Source organism: Corvus brachyrhynchos, unplaced genomic scaffold, assembly GCF_000691975.1.
Source record: "Corvus brachyrhynchos isolate BGI_N302 unplaced genomic scaffold, ASM69197v1 scaffold1, whole genome shotgun sequence".
In the NCBI taxonomy this organism is placed as follows: Eukaryota; Metazoa; Chordata; class Aves; order Passeriformes; family Corvidae; genus Corvus; species Corvus brachyrhynchos.
In genome coordinates, this window is record NW_008237222.1 from 3,773,566 (window position 1) to 3,796,797 (window position 23,232).

A 23,232-nucleotide genomic window follows, 5' to 3' on the forward strand; every position below is an offset into this window, starting at 1 on the left:
ATCCATGAGCCTGCTCTCCACAAAGGAACTGGAAAAATTATTTCTTTGTGCCTTCTGGGACAGGATGTTCTGCTTCTTAATTATGTATTGTCTGAACCAGTATTTCCTTTTTTTTCCTCTAGCCAATGCCTGATTCTTGCATTGTGAGGGGAAAAATAACCACCCTAGTCCCTTTTTCTGCAAAATTTTATACCTTATTAATGTAGTTCAGTATTCTCCTTCCTAGACTGAAAATTTTGCCTTTTTTCTTTGTATGCTAAAGCCACTCCGTAATAGTCTCCTTGTTGAATTTCTTTAGTTTTTCTAATTCTTACATTAATACTAATGCATGACCAGAATTTCATGTCATGATTAAGCTAGTGAGTTTAGGGATTGTATGGAATTATGACAACTGGCTTGTTTTGTGCTCCTTTTTCAATACCTTCGGATCATTCTGTTCGGCTTTTGTCTTCTCCTGAGCTACAGTATCTGTCAAGAGACCATTTATGATTGGCAAAAGGTAATAGGTAACTACTGTGTGTAGATGATAGGAGTACCTTCCCTATACACACTACTTCACATCTACGAGCTGATATTTTTGTCATTTTATAATTTATTTTTTAAATACTTCAGCAGCCTTTCCCAGTCAGATTTCCAGTTGATTGCCATGAATACCTGTGCACCATCTGCAGACTTTGTCAACTCTACAGTCGCTGCCATTTGCAGCCTTTTTTTAGATGTTGATGAGTTCATCCTTTAGAAAACTCTAAAACTATTTCTTAATCCTTGTTTACTACCTTTAGTTTATTGTTAGTCCATAAAATGCTATTCATCAACAGCAGATAAGTATGAAAGTACAGAGAGAAGAGGATTCAGAACAAAATAGTGGTCATGGACACTGATAGTCTGGAAGTCATCAAAGGAGTGGGGCCTGATTTCCAGCTTTGAAAGTTTGGCTTTAAGTTTATTCTCACCTACTGATATGAAGCCAAGTTTTTGTTCAGGTATGTTAACATCTATGAAGTTTTGTAGTAAAACATTAGAAAGTAGAAAATGTAGTATGTAACATACAGAAATATGTATCTACCTAGAACTGATACAGAAGATAGGGAAGACACCTAAAAGAGGCACATTACCAATTTTGAAGAGACAATTAAGAAGTAATTACCTTTCCACGTGCACCTTTTAGCCTTTATTCTGAGAAGAGAAAACATGTAATTTTGTGTTTCTGTCTGCCTGGCATAATTTCTCCAGGTAGTTTTAGAACTCATGATCAGTATCAACCAAATTTAAAAGAAGGTTACAGGTTATTACATTGCTGCAAATCAGATGAAAACAGGTAGGAAGTCAGAGCAGGATTTTGAGTGGGAGCAAAACTCCAGTGTGCGTGCAGTTCACATTGGGAGACTGTCCTACTGAGAAGGTTGAGTCAGAACTCTCCTGTTCATGGAAATATTTGTTATCATCTTATTTGGATAGTTTCTGAAATCTGTAAATGTGTTTATTCTGCATACCTCAGCAATGGGAAAACTACCACCAATCTACAGAAGAATAATTATTTCCCTATTCTCTTAGGAGTGAGACTCAAAGCGCTTTCAAGCTTTTGATGCTCTAGTGCAAGAGAAACTAAATAGATTTAATTAAAAAGCATTCAGTTTATTTGCTGAATGTCATTTTTCACACTGTCTCTCAGCTGCTCACAGTGATGGTAGCTAATGGCTTCTCAACAAAGAGAATACAGAAAATGTGCTTTTCGAGAGTAAAGCAAATGACCAAAGATAGAGTTTATAAGAATCCTAAACACAGATTTATGCCCTGTGTCCCTGAAAGTCATACCAAATTATGGCTAAACAGAAGGATGCATTAACAAAGTGTTATTATTGTTGCCATACATCTCTTACTGTGACAAAAAAACCCCAACCAAACATATTTAACACTACCACAAAATTGAAAGCAATTTCTTCCATTATCACAAGTGAAGTTAAACTTGTGTGAATGTTGCTCTTAGATTATTGCACAAATAGTTGCTATTTAATGTTAGTAGAAGTTGGCTCTCTAGTAAAATCTACTTTGACATTTCCTTGTATTACTGAGCGAGCAGGGCCCATTTTGATGAAATGTAGTTTTCTGCAATGTATTGAATGTATTAAATAAATAAGTTGCCTCAACAGAGTTTAGCCACAGTTTTCCTTAGGATTTACTAAAAAACCTAACCAAAGGACCTCTTGATGTCTAGAGTAAAGAAATACTCAGCATAGTTTTTTTTCAGTTCTATCCTAATAAAAGCAAACCATCAAGCCTTTTACATTGCAGGCAAAACCACAATAGCTGCATACAACATGAGTTCCTTGTTAATAAGAAGGAACGAACTAACCAACTAGAGGAACTAACAAGTCCCTTAAGAACGCTCTGGTCTGCTTTTTTTGTTTCTACCTATTTAACATAATAAAGTCTGGTAGAGTTAATTTTTTTTAATTAATCAATTTTAAGGATTTTTGTTCTTTGATAAGGATTTTCTTCTTTGAAAAACTTTACAATGAGTAATGTACTGAACTGCCTAAGCAGATGTGAGAGTGATTGATTACAGTAGATTTAGAATTTGAGTTCTTTTGTATGATTCGATTAAAATCATGGCATTATATTTAGGGGCAAAAAAAAGCCCTCTCATGAGACCCATTTTCCTTATTACAATGAAATTGTAGTGGATATTTGTGAATCTGACATTTGTGAAATGGGTGCCATGTGAAGCAGTAATTCAGATCTCCATTCTGGTCACAGAGCTAGAGGAACAGTTGGGAGCCATCTTTGGCTCCCCTGAACAACCCTAATGCGATGGACTAGCAGGCTTTTGCTCCAGCCTTTTCAAACCTCACTGATGAACTGAGTGCTGCCAGCATCATGTGATGATGCACTCATATCATGATTAGAATGCTTGTGCAGCTTACTCCGACATGGCTTTGATACCCTGCATTTAGCATATTCCAAGAGTGAGAGGAACTGGGTGAATGTAAAAGGAAGGGGCTATAGCTGTTATCTCCCTGCAGTGGGACTCGTGGAGCACAACAGGAGTTTCCAGCCTTACTCTACATTTTCCCAGCCCTTCCTCATGTTTCTTTCACTAAGAAATCCTTTTGTCTATGCCAGCACTACTCAGATGTATTGAGATCTACTCAGTAATTTTACCAAGGGCTAATTTTTTATTGACACCTACTCAAGCAGGCAGAAACACAAGAACTCTGGTTTCAGCTCTGCCAGGTGCGACGTGTAGCTGCTGGGCTGTAACCTCAGCACCATCCCATGGCTGGCCTTGCCAGGAGAACAGCACGGAAAAATTATCTCCTGCAGGACCATCACATGTTTAGGACTTCAATGGTGCTATTGAAGTCCCTATAGTTATTTAATTTCCTCTTTCTACCCTGTTGTCAGGGTGCTGTGTGGGCTGGCAGCTCCTGGGGGCCCAGGAGCTGTGTGGGCCAGGACAGGAGCTTCCCAGTCAGGAGCAGGGAGCACTGGCAGCACCAGAGACAGCCCTAGTCTGGAACCAGGCACCACCCTGGGGACAAGGACAGGCTGGGACAGAGACCCACAAGTATGCCCAGCCTGGAGGGGCCCATGGCTGGGGAGGGCAGGGCTGTGGGGAGCTGGAGACTGGCTGTGCTCTCTTTCCCAGCAAAGCTGTTGTTACACTTCCCAGCCCTTCACCCTTCCCATGTCTGATGTACCTCCACCAGCTCTCCTCCCTGCCTGCTTTCTCTCCCAACTAACCAGATTCATGCTGCTTGCATCAGGCATGGCATGGCTGGGGCATCTCACAGAGGAAAAGATGTAGAGCTCTCCATCGTCTCATGCTTTGCTGTTGTTTGAGAGAGGCAACTCAAGAAGATGTCTTCTAAGAAAAAGTTCTTCTTAAATGTCTAATGTTATTCTTCCAGTCCTCAAAACTGACAGATCAAAACTAAACACAGCTGGATATGAAGGTATAGTAGTTTTACATCTGTCTTTCAAAAGGGCTTCTCTTGTATTTTTAAAGGGAAATAACTCATATTTAGCAAAAAATTCCAATTACTAATGTCCTCTTCAGTTTTTAATTATCTACTATATTACATGTACAGTAAGTATTCCAGTTGATGATACTATATAATACTGCTATTATATTTGATGTATCATATTTTATCCTCAAAGGACCTACTTTGCAGGTCAGTATGTATATTCTTCCTAAAGTATTTTATACAAATATTTTGAAGATTACGTTATAAAAATGCAATTCTACCGCCTTCTTCTTACAATGTAATAAACAATACCTGAATAAAATCTTAGTGGTTCAAATTATTAATAAAATAGGGATATAAAATTACATGGAAAAGGTGAAATGTTTTTCCTTCAACAGATAAAATTAAACAGAAAATAAACATACACAAGTTGATCAATGCATTATTGCTAATATTTTCACAAAGGCTGTCAGGCCATCTTTCTAATGCTTTAATAAATCTGGTGGTTTATTTACTGATCCAAGTCCTATCTGTAAGATCTTCACTTACAAAAAGCTTGCTGGGCTATCAAGTGCTTGCTGGGTAGATCAGTTATTACAGGTATATTTGTGATGGACACGTAATAAAGATAACTGGTTCAGTTCAGATACACATTCTGATGCTACACTTCAAAAACCTAAAGGAGTTTTTTTACTTGATTCTTCAAGCTGCATGGCAGTGCTGGCCTTGAACTTCAAATTAAAGCCATGGTCAGACTGATCTTGTAAGCAAGTTTGAAATATGTATACACTGTTCCATTATACAAAACAGAAACAGCAACAAAATTAATATGAAAAATCTGTATCAAAGCCATACTCAAGAGAGGTCTATGAGGTGTTTAGACATAAACCTCAGACTTGTAAAGTATTTTAAGTTCTGCTATGCATGCATGTATGCATATGTGAATATAAATCTGTTATTTCTATATAGATTCCAGAAACATGAGGGTCTTGATATTGTTCCCAGTACATTTACTGTGAACAAAACACAGTAGAAGAGAAAGGAGGTATTTTGCAGACATAAGCAGAGCATTTTGTTTGCTAGAAAGGCCCACTAGCATTTTATACAGGCCTTCTCATGATGAAGACTAGAGAATTTTAAGAAATTCAGAATGATCAGAACTTCCTGTATATATCCAGACCCATGCAATTTTATCCAGTTTCTTTTTTGCAGAGAAAAGAGGCGACAAATTTTAATCCTCAAAAAAAATGCAAACCAAATCAACCAACCAAACAATCAACCACCCCACATCCACCCTTATTTTTGGCCTAATTGTATCTTTTGTACCCTGTAGTTCTGCCATCTTTCTTTTAAAAATACCACAGTAATAGATCGTCCTGTAAGAAAAATGCTTTTGACATACTTCTTTATTCTCAAATCAAAACAAGTGTTACATGCCATTTTGTCAGAAAACATTCAACTTACTGCATAATTTTGAGGTGACTTTATGGCTTCATCATGCAGCCACAGGTGAAGCTTCCAGTTACTGTAATGAAGTGAGTTTTTTGGTTTTTTAGTGTCTTGGGATCATAGGATCAGATGTTAATTTGGAGGGGGAGTCATATTCCTAATGAACCTTTCAAAATGCAGCCTACATGCTTAAATAGTATTTAAAAAATAAAAAAGCTACACAAACAGAATTTTCCATTTTCTATTGCATTTAGCAATTCTGCATTTTCCCTGGATTTCATTATTTATTTCTTATGTAAAATCCATGCTAATTTATCATTAGACTTTTCCCCCAAGTAAAGTTTATCTTGGCATTTATCCCTAGTCTCTAACCTTTTGTGACCGTATGTCTGGAAGGGATGGTCCAAGTCACCAAGTTCAGCCTTCTCTGTAGAAAACCTCAGCACATAAGTCTTTTCATATATTCAGTTTTGAAATTTGTTGGGTTTTTCTACCCACAACTGATGTAGAGAGACAGGTCCAGAACCACGATGTTCCAATGCTTAGAAACATCCTGGCTTCCTCCTTAATTACATTCATGTTTATATCCATCTGTTTCTAGGCCAGCAATTTCCTATGGCTTAAAATAGCTCTCTGCTTCATGAGGGTGCTAACCTGGATGTAATCTATGCACAGACAGTAATCATATGCCACTCAGCCTTTCTGCCATTAAATGAGCAATTTAAAATTTTTCGTTGCTCAGTCCACTGAATTTTTTGCACTTCTCTCAGGTCATATTCTGAACTAGAATTGTACACAGTATTCAAGACACGGTGGTACTCAGTCTCTACTGGAAATATTCTACAGCCCTGCATTTAACATTTAGTTGGCTGAATCATACTAGTGGCTCATAAGGACCATAATTACTAACTATAATTGGGCATTTCAAAACAGTTGCTTCCCTTCTATGAATTCCCCCTATTATACCAGAAAATCTTGTTATTAATCCCTAAGGACATGCCCTTCTATTCTGTATTAAATTCAGCTTTACTTCCATTACTGCAAGCTGCTAGATCACCTGTTTTATAGGACTGAATTGATACGGCTCGTTGTGAGCAATGCCTCTGTTTTTGCCATCAGCAAGTTTAATTAGCACACTCTTATTTTTGTGTCATTGCCTTTGTTAAATAATATTGGCCAAATGTTGGTATAAGGAGCCCCTGTTGAATTCCCTCTTTGGTCTCATAGTCCCATTTCCAGCACAGGCCTATTCTCATCCCTCTTTTTAGCCACTTCTTTATCTAACTTACATTTCTTGTGCTATTTCCCATTTCACCTAATAATCTCACAAGTAGTAAACTGTCAAATAAAAATTAATTGTATCTAACAGGTTTCCATCATAAAAATTCTGCTGCCATTAAAATAAACTCACAGTCTATCTTTGGTAAACTTGAACTGCATTTTATCCTATCTTCCATTTATTTCCATACTTTCATTAATTTCAAACTTTATTTTAAAGCTTTGTGTGTTGTTGTAGACTAACAGAATAATTGCTAATATAGCAAATGTTTATAAAATAAAAGTGATGCTTGCCATATAGCACCACCACAATACCACAGGTGGATTAAAATGTCTACCATACGCCATAAAACTTCATTCCCTAGTTTTTTTGCTGGTCAGTAATGCTCCCCACCCCTTTGAACAAGTTGAGCTCTCCTAGTTTAGCTTCCATCCCACAGTTCTTTTCACTTCACGTATATCCTCTTCTGGCTTTGACTTTCCTTTCTACATCTTTGTCTGTTCTGAAAGCTGCAAAAATTACTCATTAGGCTGGGGAATGCAACTAGAGTATACAAAACCTTTAGGGATCCCCCTTCTTTATGTGCTAGTTGCAATGTGCTGCCTATAATGCTAAATAGTCTTTTGCATTTTGATTCAGTATTCTGCAAGATCTAACTCTGAGTTAGGTTTGGCAAATCTTCCTTGAGTCTGCACCTCCAAGACTCCAAATCATAGCTTTCTTGATTCATTCATTTCTCTTCTCCATTCTATACAGAGCTTTTCCTTGTTTTTTCTCTGACTGTCAAGGTAGTTACTCATCTCTCTTTCATACCTGGAATGTAAATTCCAGACATTTTTTTGTATCTGAGTTAGATAAATTCCAGATCTCTGTCATGTTTGAGCCTCTGATTTATTACCTCAACTACTATGTCTAATTTATCAATATTTGTTCTTATAGTATTTAAAAAGCCCTCTAAAACTTTGTCCGAAAAGTTTTGTTTATTCTTTCATTTCATTTGAAATTTTCAACCAGGTGGGGATGGAGAGAGGACTGTTCTGTTTTGACTTTAAACACAACCAGTTTCCTCCCCATCATTACTACCTACATAAATTAGTCTAAAATAGCATCAGTTTGTACCCAGAAAAATAAAAAGCTTTTGTTGACACTTGCACAAGTATCTGAGCTGTAGTGGAATTAGCAGCCCATGTCTTCCACTGTACAGCTGCATTTTTTAATCTCTCTTCAACCTTGACAGAAATCTTCCTCATCCCCATGTTTCACCAACAATTCAGCTCAGATGCCTACAGAGTTTCCTTTCTCTGCTCTCCTTTTGTGCTGCAAAGTAACATTAATTCAACTGCCAACAAGACCATAAATTTTCCCCAGTTTTCTAGAAAATTTCAATTTGTAAATAATATCACATAGGTATCTATTATTGGTATTGAAAAGCTTATTACCAGACAATTTGTATAATGCTTGAGTTGTATGCAATGTCACCTCTCTGCCAGAATGCTGATTGCTGTCACTAGACAACTGATATGACAGGCATTGAAGCTAGTTGATAAATACACAGTTAAAAAAATCTACAACATAGTGGCCTGAAATCCTGCTGTCCTCAACTATTACACTGTTCTTTCAGCACACTGAAGATTATTAAACCTATAAAAAACCCAACCTAATATACCTAAATTATGGATGGCATCACTAAGTCATAATAGTGTATGAACTGGGACTAATCAATTATATATTTATTAAAATTTAATCCTCTATCTTACTACCAGTGAAAGTCCCATCATACAGATTGCAGTTATTCTGCTGATGAGCTGTTCTTTGCAACCCAAAAAGCATCAGTATGCTGCACAACCTTGAAAAGAGGAGAATGCATAGGTAAGTACAGAGGATAAGCTCTATAACAGCAATTGGAAATTAATTTTCATGTAGAGAAGAAGGAACATTAATTTTATTTTTATGGTTCTTCCTCAAAGGTATGTCTGTGCTTCTTTCATGCACTTCTTTTTCACCTTACCTGTCCCTCAGTGTTTTGCTACACCCATTAAATTGCATAAAAGCGGTTCTTTTGGCTCAGAAGGTGGAACCAGTTGTACATATATGAAATGGATTAGGAGGAAAAGTAAGGATGATGGCAATTCAAACCTAGTTCATAGTGCAAGAATAAGAATAGCCTAAGCCAAAATAATTTGAATGCCCATATACCTGCATCAGGGTAAGAGCGAAAATGTATATACAATTTTAATATTCTGTATCTTATTTTATACACACATACAGGAGTGGAGCAGTTTGAAATTTACAAATTCCCAAGAAAATTGAGATTCAAAAATCTGTTAGTCTGTACCACTAATATGAACACGCACAACTTTATCAAAATGTTTGCAACCATTCCCATGTGAGCAGGAGGCTGGACTAGAAGATATTCTGAAGGCTCTTCCAAGCTGACCTGTACTATGATGCTGTATGAATTCTCTCTCTAGAATTCTCTCTCTTCACAACCACTATTCCACACCCAGACATGCACAAAACCAGATGACAACCCTTTGTCAAAAAGCTTGTAGCACAGATCTGTCTCCCATATATACTATTCCCTTTTTGGTAATCAAATTCAGGATGATCATGACCACACATGACCATCTAGATGCTCACAAATGGCCAGGCATATATTGTTCCTTTCTTTTTCCAGACACTCAGTATTGTACACCAATCATTTATCTCACTGTCTATCCCAAATACTCTTTCTTCCCTTAATAAACATTACTTTCTTTTTTAATTCCCCACAGATTCTTCATTACTTTCTCTTAGATCATAAATTTTGTTCAAGGCTGTTGGGCTTTCATGAACCCTGAGTTCATTTTCTCAACTACAACCATTATCTGAAATACTTTCTACCCCTCTGGCTATAAGGGTTTTTTTTGACAGAGGACTTCTCACTTATTTTCATGAATTCACTTTACTTACACGAAGTGTCATGTAAATATGGAAAACTTCTAAGATGCTTCAGTGACAGTTTCTTATTCCATACACTTTGCTTTGATAAACAATTCCTGTCTAGTGTTTCCATTATTATCCACATTAGATATGAGCTCTTCTTTCTATAATTTAGCCTAGTGATTACATCAGGTTACCATTCTGAACTAGAAATCATATTATATATATAAAACAATATAGAAAATCCATATAGAAGTAAATAGGAAGGCAGATAATTTACACAATTAATTAATGACTAAGAAATTATTGTTAGTGTTCATCAGTATATCCAGAACAACTTCATTGAGTATAGCTAATCATGGTAGACAATCTTGTGCTGAAAGCAATGAAACGCTGCAGCTGTATTTCCCAGGAATCACAACCATTGATTCCTGATATTTAGGGCTGCTCAAAGTCCTAAAATCCAAATAACACTGAAATGGTATTCCAGCAATGCTATCAAAAGGGTATCTGTGAATTTTAGAATTAAGTATTCTCCTGAGCTAAGCACATTGCTGATTTAATGAAGAAAGTACACCATATGCTTAAATAAAAAACTTCCGGCACCTTCACACTGAAAGGGGAAGCTGCACTCCACCCCAAACTACATTACGGCCCTTGGCAGAAGCACACAGTAGCCTCATATGAACTGCGGAATCTCTAAACACTGTCAAAGCAGCCTTCATTTAGGAAGAGCTACATAAAGCAGGCTCTGCTAGGTTCATCCAAGTTCATTTATAGAACACTGTACCTTCAGCTTGTGAGTTGGTATCCCATAATTGTTAGAAAAAAATCAGTAACACTATACTAGAAAGGAAAAAGACTCCAATGTTGACATTATAGAAGTGCTTGAACAGCCATAATAGTTAACAGAGGCCCTGTACTAGAGTACCACTACAAAAATATGAACCCTGAAGACTTTAAGACCTTGTCTGTAAAGGATCCTATTGTAAAATGCTAACATCAGGGCTTTTCTTTGGCTGTTAGAAGCTATTACTTTTTATTGCTATTCAGTAAATAACTATTTGAAGAAGGTAAATTACTAGGACTAGCAGTCACAGACAAGCTCAGGGAGAAGGACATTCAAATAATTAGCACAGTGAGTTAGTGAGTTAGTGAGTTGTCAGGAACAACATAAGATGGGGAGAGGTGCTTGGAGAGACTAAGGAGGAAAGGGAGGGAGGGAGGAGAGCAGTAAGAAACGCCAGAGTTAGAAAATGCCAATAGTGTCAATTAATAGCTGTAGCCAAACAGAATTCCTGGTAATAGAATTTGTTCTTCTCAGGTCAAAAGAAATAGAGTATTTTCATGTGTTGTTTTTCCCTGTTGTTCAGGGATCTTCTTCCTTGGGGTTGCCAGCTGTGTTTTGATAGTCAGATTGGGTGGAAGATTTCTCCAGCGGCAGATTCTGACATCTTTTTTCCCTGTCAAGGAAAGAGCTTGACATTCATCAGTTCCGTCGCTTGTCAAAAGGGAATCTGTTTGCTCCTTGTCAAAGTGCCTGCTCTGCATTTATTCCCTTTGTTTGGATTTCTTTTCCTTTTCCATTATGTTTTCTGCACACAAAGATTCTTACCCTCTCAAGGAAAACCACAGTTAGACATATCACATGGCACTCCTAGATAGGATTTCTGAAGCCTGATGATCATCAGTATCCTTCCACCCTGTCCATTCCCTCCCCCCTCGCCACAAGCAGGGTGGTGTGAGAGAGGCAGCTCCAAGGACAAGAAGGCATTTATTTCTCTGCAATGTCTGGCCCCGCCACACCCGGCTGTGAGGCAGAGGGCCCCCGCGGCAACTTTATTTGTAGCCTTTTCTTCACTGAAGTGGATGACAAAGATGACTGGCAAACCCGAGGCTCTATTGTTTCTCATTCCCAACAAGCCATGAAGTGCACTGTGGTACACGGCTCAGTGAAGCAATCCGGATTTTCAGAGAGTACTGTGTGTGATTTGTGATTTTGTAACCCTGCAGTTTTCTAAGTGGTGGTTCAGTACTAAAATGAAGATAATACTTTTTTCATCTGCTGAAATCAAATAATTCTATTATTGATGCCACTCCTAAATTATTTTATTTGCAAGGCAGAAAAAGCCTTCTCTCAAATCTCCAACTACCAACCATCATTTTTCTTCTTTTTTTTTAATATTTCACCTTCTCAAAACATGTTTGGTGATCATGAAAGCATTGTTTTGAGATTACTCCTAATTTATAATGGAATAGTTACTAAAATCAGTGGAATTACAGAAATACAGTTAAACTGTGGCTACTGTTTCATGATTAAAATGTGGCTACTGTTTCATGATAAAAAATGGCACTAGTAGCTTAAAAACTTCTTAATACCCCTGTGCCCCTCAGCTGTGCCAACAAAATTGCCCGCAGGGCTTCTTAACTGAGGTTCATTAAAAAGTTGTCAGCACTAAGGAACTGAGTGGAGTTAAAAAAGAATTATTGATTGTGATAATCACTAGCACATTCACTTGCTACCACAACTGAATGGTTGGCATGCCACGGGCAGAAAAAGGAACAGGAGCAAGGAAACGGGAATACCTCATGCTGATAGTGGTGCCTGGACAGCAGCAAAATAACAGACTGTGCAAGATCAGAACTGAAAGCAGGATTGTAACACCCATTGAGCCAATTCTCAATTATCTATGATTAGATTATCTTCATTGCAGGTTATCTGTGCCACAAGTGTAAAACCAACCACCCTGAATCCAGCATAGGCATTAGCTGAAGCCCACAACTGTACAAACATCTTTTGCAAGACTGTGCGTGGCTTTGAAACACTACAGGCACCTTCCCACAGAGCCAGAGATCATAAATTCTGTAAAACCAAAGTGACCTCTGTGAAAAAACAGCTGAAGTTTTTCCTTACCATGCTCCCAGATTCAGGAGTGACAGTCAACATGCTGCAGCCACACCACATTGCTTCCCCTCAGGAACAGCTCAAACCTAGCTGGGCTTCAGGCCAGCTGCAGGCACCTTCACGTGGAAATGATCCTCAGCAGGCAGGATTATGGGAGGCCTTTTAGGTCAGGTGAATATGATACACATGCACGGATCCAGTTTGGATATCTGACCCAACAAACTCTCCTACAAGGAACTGGGGAGATAGCATTGAAACACCAACAGCAAGAATCCTGGCCAGTTTCTGGAGGAAAGTATGGGAGCAGAATGAAAAGGCCAAAATGTCATAGGGTTACACCACCAGTGAGGCATTTACACTATAAAATATTACTTGCAAAAGAAAATGAGAAACATTACAATTAGGAGGAGTAAGGTGTTGAGAAGCATTCCATCTTTGGGTCAGCTCCAGCCCAACTGAGCTGCATGACCCTCAGGATTCAGCTGAAGTTACACAGTGACTCTTTCTTGGTTGGTTGTTACAGTGTTAACACTGCTTACAAGCACAGTTGTTTCCTACAAACTATGATCACCTCTCAGTGTGGAAGTACATTTTAGTGCTGGATAGCTGATTATTCTGTTTTATTTGTATTGCACCATAAATGTGCTTACCATTTTGGATTATTTTAAAAGAACATCATTTGCCGGAGAAAAGCAAGCCAACTTAGAAGTGAGCACAAGTAATTTTACTTTAACGGAATCACTATCGCAGTTTGCCTTTAATGGATGATCAAAAATTCACAACTAATTATTCAGATAAGGTGCACAACTTCATAAAAACAAGTCAGCTTCAGGACTTGCAGTTCTGCATGTTTTGCCTGCCGTGTATAAGCAATACCAAACAAAGCCAAACAAGCTGTTGGCCTGTTCCTATGTTGCAATCTTGTGGAATATTATATTCTCTAGAAGTATCAATTCCTTTTGGCCCCAAGAGTTGCTCAGATTTCTACATCTTTAAGGGTTTTTCCATTAGGAAAAGAAATTGATGAAATTTGATATGATCCTTGTTCTTTTACGAATAATGGGCATTACAACCTGATTTATGGAGCACAAAGAAATTCACATGAATAGGAACAATTCATTTACCTGTTCTTCCTGGACTTTTTGTAGGCAGCTGTATTCTAAACTTCCATCATTTCTAATGCCACACAGACAGAATTAGTGCAGCTTCCCAAAGACTGCCTCAGTTCTGAAATTATTCCTAAATCCTCAGAAAATCAGCTGAACTCTTTGACCCTCCTATTGTCTGCACCTGCACGGGATCCAGTGTGATCACAGTATTTTCTACTGCCCATTATGTAAATCAAAGTTGTAATTGTTTCTTGTGGTCTCTGAATGGAAACTGGCTCTTATGGCCCCTGCTTTGAACAAAATGGTTGAACTGTCCAAAACCCAACACAGTTAGCATGCTCTTCAGACTTCATTTTTTCATATTGTCAAACAGATCCCTTTGTAATTGTACGGAATCTCTTAGCCAGATAGCACAGGCAATCCCATGTGGCCATCCACTGAAGCCAAGAGAATTTCTGCAGGGATGGATCTGGCAGTACAGCATGTTGAACTGAGCTCCCTTAAGCAAGAAATCAGCACAAGTGTACAAATCCAACTGTGTCTGAGGGTTCTGTTTTGCAGCCATCTGTACAGGCTTTTATTGTTAAACAGAAGTAAACCAAATGTTGGACTAAATAATACCCATTGATTTAAGCATGGAGGTAAAGAAAATACACATAATTATGAAAGCTGAAAATAACTAGATAAAGCTGGTTTGAATTATTGGAAAACCCAGAAAACATTATGTTTCAGTAAAACACTAAGCATCCACCCTAAGACATGTTGACACTGCAAATTAACACCAGAATCCCAATATGACATTTTAAGATAATCAGATCTAAAAGATACAGCCAGCTGAATGCAGTTTGCTGTATGTCAATTTCTCAGACAAAAGAAGAGAGCCAAAATGTTTCCTCCTTTGTAATGGAACATAAAATCTTGCATCATTTTTGTAGAAGAAAGAATGTGTTTGATTACTGTTTGCCAAGTCAATAAGTAATTGCTTGGTGAAATATATTGCTGCAGAAATCCACCAAAGTCAAGAACTGAGTAAATTCTGAAAACGGGCATGAATACGAAACTACCTGGAGCTGTGGTTGCTCACAATAACTCTGGAAGCCTTTTTACATGTCATGCTTCAAAGTTAAGAAAATCTCTTACTGTTAAGGTTTAGAATACCATCCTTCATGGGGATGGACTGTTTCCTCTTACCAGGAACAAGTACTTCATTCAAGGACCTCATCTTGCCATGGTTGTAGAAAGATACTGACCTAGTCTGATCTCCAGTCTGATGCAGAACAGTATTTTCTACATAGCAACCTCTGAGCTTCCTGTGATCTCTCTGCTGTTTTGGAGCTGAAGAAAGCAGAGGAGATGCCAATTTCAGGTAATTTTTTCCCCCATTTTGCTTTATCAGTAACAACCATTTTAAGAATAAGGCACATAAACAATGAAACCAATTTATAATTTTTTTTTCTCAACATAGTAAATCAACTATGTTTTAATCTCTGCAGTTAGGTTGGTTTTTTTTTTAAATGCAGCTCTGCACAAAAACTTGACCCACATTCTACTTTCACTTGTACTTGGGGCCACTTTAAGCAGAGAAACACAGCGAGGGTTTAAGGGCTAAAGTGGTCTCTGATTCAGACAAGATCAATAATCCCATTAATTAACAACATTATTTTGCCTTTTTAACACTCTTTGCCACTATTTGTGGCAAAGGAGGCCACAAATTGAATATACACGAGCTGTGGAGCAATCTCCACTGCAAAAGTAGTTCTAAGCAGTCACTAACCATGCATACTGTGAAGTTTTTGTGTATCTCCACTATGCTTTGGCACAGAGCAGGTTCTCTGCAGCCTGGAAGCTCCTCCACCCTGGAGTTGTGTATAACCAGCAGATAAGATCAGCCAGCTGATGGGCAGTGTTTTGGCTGCTGTCCAGGTTAGCAGCTCTTGTCTCTGCACTGTCATTGCCCTCACTGTCTAAACCTAGTCAAGAGCCACCTTTTCCAAGACTCTGGGACCAAGACAAGTTCAGAAATGTGACATGGATGGAGTGTAGGCATATGAGGAAATGAAGCCGACTTCTTTTTCTGGAGATGAGGGAAGCAAGCTACAATTTGGGACCTCAGTATATGATTCATGGACACGGGTGCAGAAGTAGCATAAGAGGGCCGGTGTGGACGCTTGTATCTTCCTGCACATCCAGCACATCAGTCTGGGGACAGAAGTATAATGCTACCAGTTGCACCAAATGCCTGCCCCTATCCAACAGATTAATCCTGAGAGCCCCTGCTCTCTATTAGTCTGTTTTGTTGTCATGGAACCTATGCTAGGATGGATAGCAAACAAGTTAAAAGTTTACATCCAGAAAGTCAATTACATGCTGAGACTGATCAAACCAGCACCACAACGAAAGAAGGCTCAGAACCATAACCTCCTGCCATAAAACCTGTGATAGAATTAAATCAAACAATTGGAGCAGCAGGGTACTATAGAAAAAGCTCACTGTGTAACAGCCTAGTTGTAAGAAACCTGACAGGATATGGCACACAACTACTGACTGTAGGGCTTTCCATAAAGTAACTTGCTCTTTAACAGCCCCTGGTTCCCAGCACAGTAAAGGCTCTTCTGTGGGTGGGTGTGTCAGCTACACAAGCAATGGTCTTTATGATCAGTTTGTGCTGAATATAGTGTCTTTATGATGGCTACAAAAAACACACACCAGTAGGATAAAGAAATAAAAGAAGTACCATGCAAATTTGCTGGGTGGAAATGAATTCATTTATACAGAAATTCTAGCAAGTAAATTCTCAATATTACAAGAATTGAAAGCTGTGGTATTCAGAAGGACTGCAAGCTGGCTACCAACAGCTTTACAAACTTCCATATAAGACTGGCAAGGTCCCTGACACCTTCAGTGACACACTAATCTACCACTGTGGTCCCCATTACTAACCTCTGAAACCATACCACAAGAAGCCAGCTATGCTCATTCTTGTATTCTATTTCAACTAACTAGCATATATCGGGTTAATCAAATTTGGATAGCCATTGAAAATAGTCAAAGACAAATCTTAGAAACTATATTCCCTAACTCGGTAAGAGGTAAATTCAATGGAGGATGGCTTAAAACTATTTAATATAATACTGAGGGTTATATAATGCAGCTACAGAGGAGTTCATATAGCAGTTTTTAGGAATTTTTCAGATGAGTGCCACTCATATAAAAATCATACTGTTATGCCAATTTGCTGTCATTCCTAGTCTTTCATAAAAAGATGTGGATACCTATAGTAGCAGGAGATTGTTTGCATTGTAATATACATGCCATCAATGCACTTAGCAAACCCTATGCTCACTGGCTATCATGCTGAGGATGCACCTGCCTGAGCACGCCTAGAGCTAAGAATTAGGCAGTATGAAATACTCCTCTGGTATCTGCATCTGGCAGCAGGTCTCCAGTGAGACATGTATATGGCAATGGGTCTGAATGTGTATCTGTATCCACCTTCAAAACTACCCACTTTGAAGATAATGTAAATTTTGGACATGGAAAAATTTGCTGCTATCATATAACATAGGTGGCTTACAGATTTACAGGTTAATTTCTTGTTGACTGAAAAAAAAAAAAGATGTCTTATTTTGTACTGTTTAAGACACAGCAACATATGGCATGACCTTTGAGATACAAGATAACTTTCTCAAACAAAATGCCAAGCTTACCTAACATCCATCTGAAACTGGAAAACCTTTAGATGAAAAACAAATAAAAAATGATGTATGACAATAATGAACTGATTCAAGTAGTGAAAACCAATTATGCTAAGAATTCCTTGTGGTGGCAGGCAGTACTTCACATCATCAAAGTTAGTTCACAGTAATCTAAATGGCAGTTTGTTCTTAGTGTCTTTTTCCAGCAAGAGTAGCAGGGTAGATGTGACTATTTGCAAATGACACTAAATGGAAGAAGTATAATGTACAGTATTTTCTAGTACAGGTACAACTGGGAAAAATCAGGCATCCTCCTACGTGTTTAGATTCCAGGCACTACTAGATTTTCCAGCAGCTGGTAAAACTCTTCAAAACTTCACTGAATGCTGGACAATTTGCCTATCTTAAGTGTTCCACTACAATATCTGACTGTATCACAACCACTTAGATCAACCACTTTCCTAACTCACCTCAAACTTTTCAAAAGCAAAGTAATAAGGTCTTCCTGAAGAATCCTTTTCACCTAAAAATAAATTTGCACCAGTTAAAGAGAAAATAATGTATAATAATACTTGATGTACTAATTATAACATTCTTGTGTTCTTGTGCATTTGTTCTTGGCTGACCCAAAAGTCACTTATCAAGTTTATCTGATATCAGCTTTTATAAAAATAGAAAATAAAAACAAACAAACAAGCATCATTTTAGCAACTTTAATAGCTTTGCCAGAATTTAATCACTTTGGCTGAAAATTGCCATGATGATTGTTTGCTTTGGCCTGTACAAACTTAACTCAAAACTGCTCATAATAATACTCTAATAATAACAGCTGCAGAAAAGCTGTTATTATTAGAAGAATTAATTAGAAGAATTAATAATTTCATCTTTAGAACAGGCCTTGACTAGATTGCAGCAAATACAACACAGTCACACTCCAAAGAAAGAGGCTAAAGCAAAATTCTGAACAGCTACTCACCAAATAGCACCATCTAACCTGAATGCTGAATCAGAGAGATCAGACAGGGTTCCCCAAAAAAATTGCATATGATGATGTTGTTCCAGGCTGTCATATAATGTAAACAACCAACTTTAGCTTCAACTCTTCTCAGCTTTTGTATGCTTGAACTTGCAGTGTGATACCTTTATTTGATTGTGTTTACGTGTGTACACTTGCATGCACACATAAATCCCACAAATATACAAATTAAACAGAAACAGTACATCCAAATGGTGTGAGTTTCAGAAGAAAGCACACATTACCTGTAAAGGAAAAAGTCAAACTATTCACCTAATATGAACATGTAGCTCCACATTCTGTTATTTGGCAGTACCATTCAGGCTCCATAAGATGGCAGACCTGCATACATTTAACAGATGTTGGTGTAATGACATTGCTTGTAAATACAATGGTTTTTAAATGGTTCCTTTAAATGGATGGGGCATGTTTTCAGTCAGAATGTTTAGAATGTGATATATTTAGAACTGTAACAAACTCTGCTTATCACTCCATACTGCCTTTGCCATACAATCTGATGGCTTTGGACATGGCCTACATAAAGCACTCGTAAGAAAATAAAATGTAGCATCATCACTCGAGCTGATTGATTGGGAACTACCATGATTTGAGCAATGTAATTCTTTCTAATAAACACATAATAGGTTTTTATTCCCATTGATTCATTCTAGAACTTTTGGTCATTGTAAGCTAACTCGTAGAATATATTGCTGCCCTAAACACACTGAAGCCCTTGAGGTTATCTTTTAAATAGTCTGCTTTACAGGAGACTGTTTGGGGCAACAATTACTTATTTGTTAACCCTGAAATTGGTATATTTATTTTGAATGATGGGATGATGTCACTTCTAAAAGTTTTTTTCAGGTTCTCTGACATTAATGTAGTTCTACTATTTGCACAGTCATTATAGTATTATTATAGCAAATTAATACAACAGATTTGTTTTATGAATCATATAGGTTGTTCTGGAAAATACTCCAGAATGAGTTGATGCCTTTAGCAATGCTTTATACCAATTTCCTTTGTTTTTTAAGACGTCAACCTCCTTTAGATCTAAGGTGTTCAAACATTAATTTTTCAAAAACATTATCATACTTAAAATGACCAGGTAAGAAACAGAATGAGTTTGCAGTCTCACTTTTATGTTTCACTTTAGCAAACTTGGACTCATAAACATCATTAATTACACAGGCATATAATTTTCCCATAAAGGTTTCATTGCACTTGTTCCACTTGGCTAGGATTACAAGGAAAAGTGGTTAGATTGTTTTTAATATTTTGAAAGAGTTCTTTGGAAAAAAGACAGTAAGAAGCGTTCATGCCAGCAGGAAAGCAGTTTGTACTCAGTAGGGCTCTGAAAAGGAAATCATGATAATTTTAAATTAAAAACTGATCTACTTCCAGGTAAGCAAGTGGAACAAAGAAAACAAATTACCAAGGAATTTAACTCACAATCCCTATACTAGCACATCAAGTGTGTTATCCTGAGAACTGTAGTTTGGAAGAAAACTTTCATTGGAGTGAAAAAAATTGGGCTGTTATGTTCATATGCAAATTTGTAATTTTTTCATATGTAAACATGCTCTTTAATAATTCCTTAACAGCAAAACCATATTTAAAACACTGCTCCCTGACACATTCACAGGCTTCTTGCTGACTCACTCTTCAAGAATGAGATTTTGAAAAAGAGCAATGAAAACACTCCAGTAACAGAAATACTGAAGAATTTAGATAATGAGCGTCTGTAACCTACTTCTACCTTTAGACACTTACTGCATCAAGCTTCACAGATGTGCCAGGAAGTTCTTGCTGTTTTGAAACCCCCATCGTTTTTAAAGCACTCCTGTAAGCGTCTTACTAGTGCAGACGATTTTGTTTGCTTCTGGTTTATCTATGTTTATTTCAATTAGAGACATACAAAAGACCCCACACGAGTGGTTATGGTATCTCTGCAGCTCCTTATGCAACACGGCTTTGGGCCAGTGGGTTTTGGCCAGGCCCAAGGGGGCTACCAGTCCCACATGAATGCAGACCAACCTCACGTGTCTCAGCATAGCTTCGCGGTTCGGAGCTAATTTTGCAGAAGCATCTCTTTTGTGTTGAAAGATTTTGCAGCGTTTCAGCAAGATATTTCAGCGATCAGTCATCACTTCGCCGTGCATATCCTCCCCCAGCTGCCACTCAAGCTGTCACTTGGAATGGCGGTCCAAGGGACGCTTCTCACACGGACCGTGCAAGGGCAGCATAAGCAGATTTGTACTGCCACATTTTGCACCTCTGGCACCCTGTGTTGTAGAAAAGGATTGAGAAAAGAGGCTTTGTCTTTCTGCTGCTTTTTTTTATGTAAAAACCCTGCGCTAAAGAGGTCACCGACTAAGGAACAGCTTCTTCCTTCCTGCCAGCTCTGGCACATGAGCCAAGCAACTGCTATTGCTGCAAGCTGCAGCGGTACGAAGAGGCGGGAAATCTAGCGCTGGGACTACTGATGCTGCTTACCAGATAACCATTGCAGAGTCCCGTTAGCCAATCAGGCGCTCCTTGACAAAGTGCTGCCTCAGATGCCTCAGCACCGCTTCCGTCGGGCTTCGCTGTGCCAGGCAGCGGTAACCTTCCGCCAGAGCATGTAGGTCCCGCCGCCGCCCAGCGGCTCGCTGGCGGGAACTGCTCGCCGAGGGACGGAGGGAACCGGGATCGGATCGGCTGCTCCAGCGCTGCCTCCCCCTCGCTGGCGCTGCAGGACCTGGCTGCGCGCGGGGTGCAGCCGCCATCCCCCGGGCAGCGAACGGCTGCCGAGTCCGGCATAGAGCCCTCCCGCTGCGGCCCCGTTGCCTGCGGGAAAGAGGGGGAAAACAGGGTCCCTCGGGAGGGCACAGGAGGCTCCGGGAAAACGAAGCGGTTTGTGCTGTGCCGCCCGGGCCCCCGCTGTTGGGTGTAACGCTAATCGCCATCGGCAGTTCCTGCGTGGAGAGCGGGAGAACCACCAGCGCCGAGCTGAGCCGAAGCCTCGGTTCAGGCGAATCCTAAAGTGCCTCCAGAGGAGCTGCAGAGCTGCCTGTGCCAAGCCGGCAAATGGCATCTGCGAGGGGCACAGCTGAGAGCCCTGCAGTGGCTCTCGGTTAATTGCGGATGCCGCCACAGCGCCTTCGGGAGAGCCGGCAGGAGCCGCAGTGCTGAGCGGCCCCGGGGAGAGGTGCCAGGGGCAGGGCATGAGGGAAGCCTGGTGTCTTACCAAATAACTTGGATCTTCTGTGGCAAGGTGAAGTCCCCAGCATACGGACAGCTGTTCCACTATATCCTTCCAAACACCTACCAAAGGTGTACCTGCTTAAAAATCCACCTGCTTCCCCATACCCGCTGACCAAGTAATAAATTCACTTCACTTTGAAGTGCAGGTTCAGGTGTAGCTATGTTTTCATGCCAACACAATTCTGCCGTGTGAGATCGCTCTCTAAAGGATACTCCCTGGCCCCACTGGAGGCTGAGGGATTGGTGCAAGGATCTCAGGACAGAAAAATTCTAGCAATAACAGGGTTTTTTTGAGATTTAAGCTAGATGACTATTTGGCACTCATGGACCCATCACAGAACAGAGTTCATCTTTTTTTTGCACAAGCTTGTGGGCCATCAGTAGGTCCTGAGATAACAAGAGGAGACAAACTAAAGAAAGAAGTGGGAGGAGGAGTAGGAAGATATCTATGTTTAAGTGATTTAACCCCATAATAGTAATAACAAAATAGCCTATTTTGAGTCTTTTGCTTTTTGCTTATTTAATGCTGAATATCTTGTTTCAGTTATATTTTAGTTGAGAGGATTGGTGCTCCATAAGCCCCTAAAATAGAATATGGAGATAGAGACAGCAGAAGCAGAATGGTTGCCAAAGTGAAATGATCTGGAGTGCTGAGCACTGCATCAGCCCACACACAGGCCCACCCTGAGGGTAGTGATGCAGAGAAGTCTTAGATGGTGCTCCCTGCCTGGAAAAATGATGTCAGTATTGGCAGATCTGAAACTAAACCAAAGGCTAACCAAAATAAACTCATTAAATGTACTTCCCTTCTATATAGCATAAAAACCCCCATTCTCAGTGCAGTGCACCTTTGTGTTAAGCTTGTGCTCTTTAACAGCGCTGCTGACAGCTTCACAGCCAGCACATAACAGTGCACTTACTAAATATAAGTACTTCATTAGCATCTAGAATACTTCTGCTACCACAGAAATAACAACAAATAGCCATACTGTGGGGAAGGTCAATGCTGCTTGCTAGGAAAGGTATGCACAAAGTGCTACATGCCTGGGACAGACCGGATTTTAGGCATATTTTTATTCCACAGAAGGTGATAGCCTCAGAATAAAGCAGGCAGAACAGTTTAATTAGGTAGCTGATGTGAACTGTACCCTCACAAAAACATGGGGAAGAATATAAAGCCCCATGGGACAGCTCTACTTTTTAAGTTTACAAAGAAAGATGGATTTTCTTGGTACAATTTCTGGAGTTTCAACAATGGTGGGAGGTGCTTTACGATGGAGACGCATACTCTGAGGGTTAGACATTTTAAGAGGCTGAACTTCACACGTGCTAGTGTCCCCAAAACTAAAAAGCTGAAGTTCTACACAAAGAACTGGATCAAAGAGAAACATTAAGGGAGATATCAGAACCTACATTCTGGAGGCATCAGATGTCCCTGTTCACCACAAGACTTTAAAAGAGATGAGCCCTTAGGAGAGGACTTCCTAGGTACTGCCATGGAATGTTCCCAGGGGAGAGGCAGTCTATTGGCTCTCTGACAATATGCTACAGAGATTGGAATTTATAGTTTTATACTAGAAATGCATCTTCTCTTCAAGGTTGCTGAAAAAGTAGGGTTTTTTCCTCCCCAGAAGTGTTGATAAG

General features: G+C 39.2%; 1 protein-coding gene across 1 annotated transcript in view; it reads right to left on the bottom strand.

The window, feature by feature from the left end:
* NRDE2 (NRDE-2, necessary for RNA interference, domain containing) overlaps positions 1-21,039 on the bottom strand; it is a 50,123-nt gene extending 29,084 nt beyond the window's left edge. The window contains exon 1 of the mRNA XM_017728989.1: positions 20,839-21,039. The gene's annotated coding sequence lies outside the window, so the exon portion shown is untranslated. The remainder of the gene's footprint in view (positions 1-20,838) is intronic.
* Positions 21,040-23,232: the final 2,193 nt, after the last annotated feature.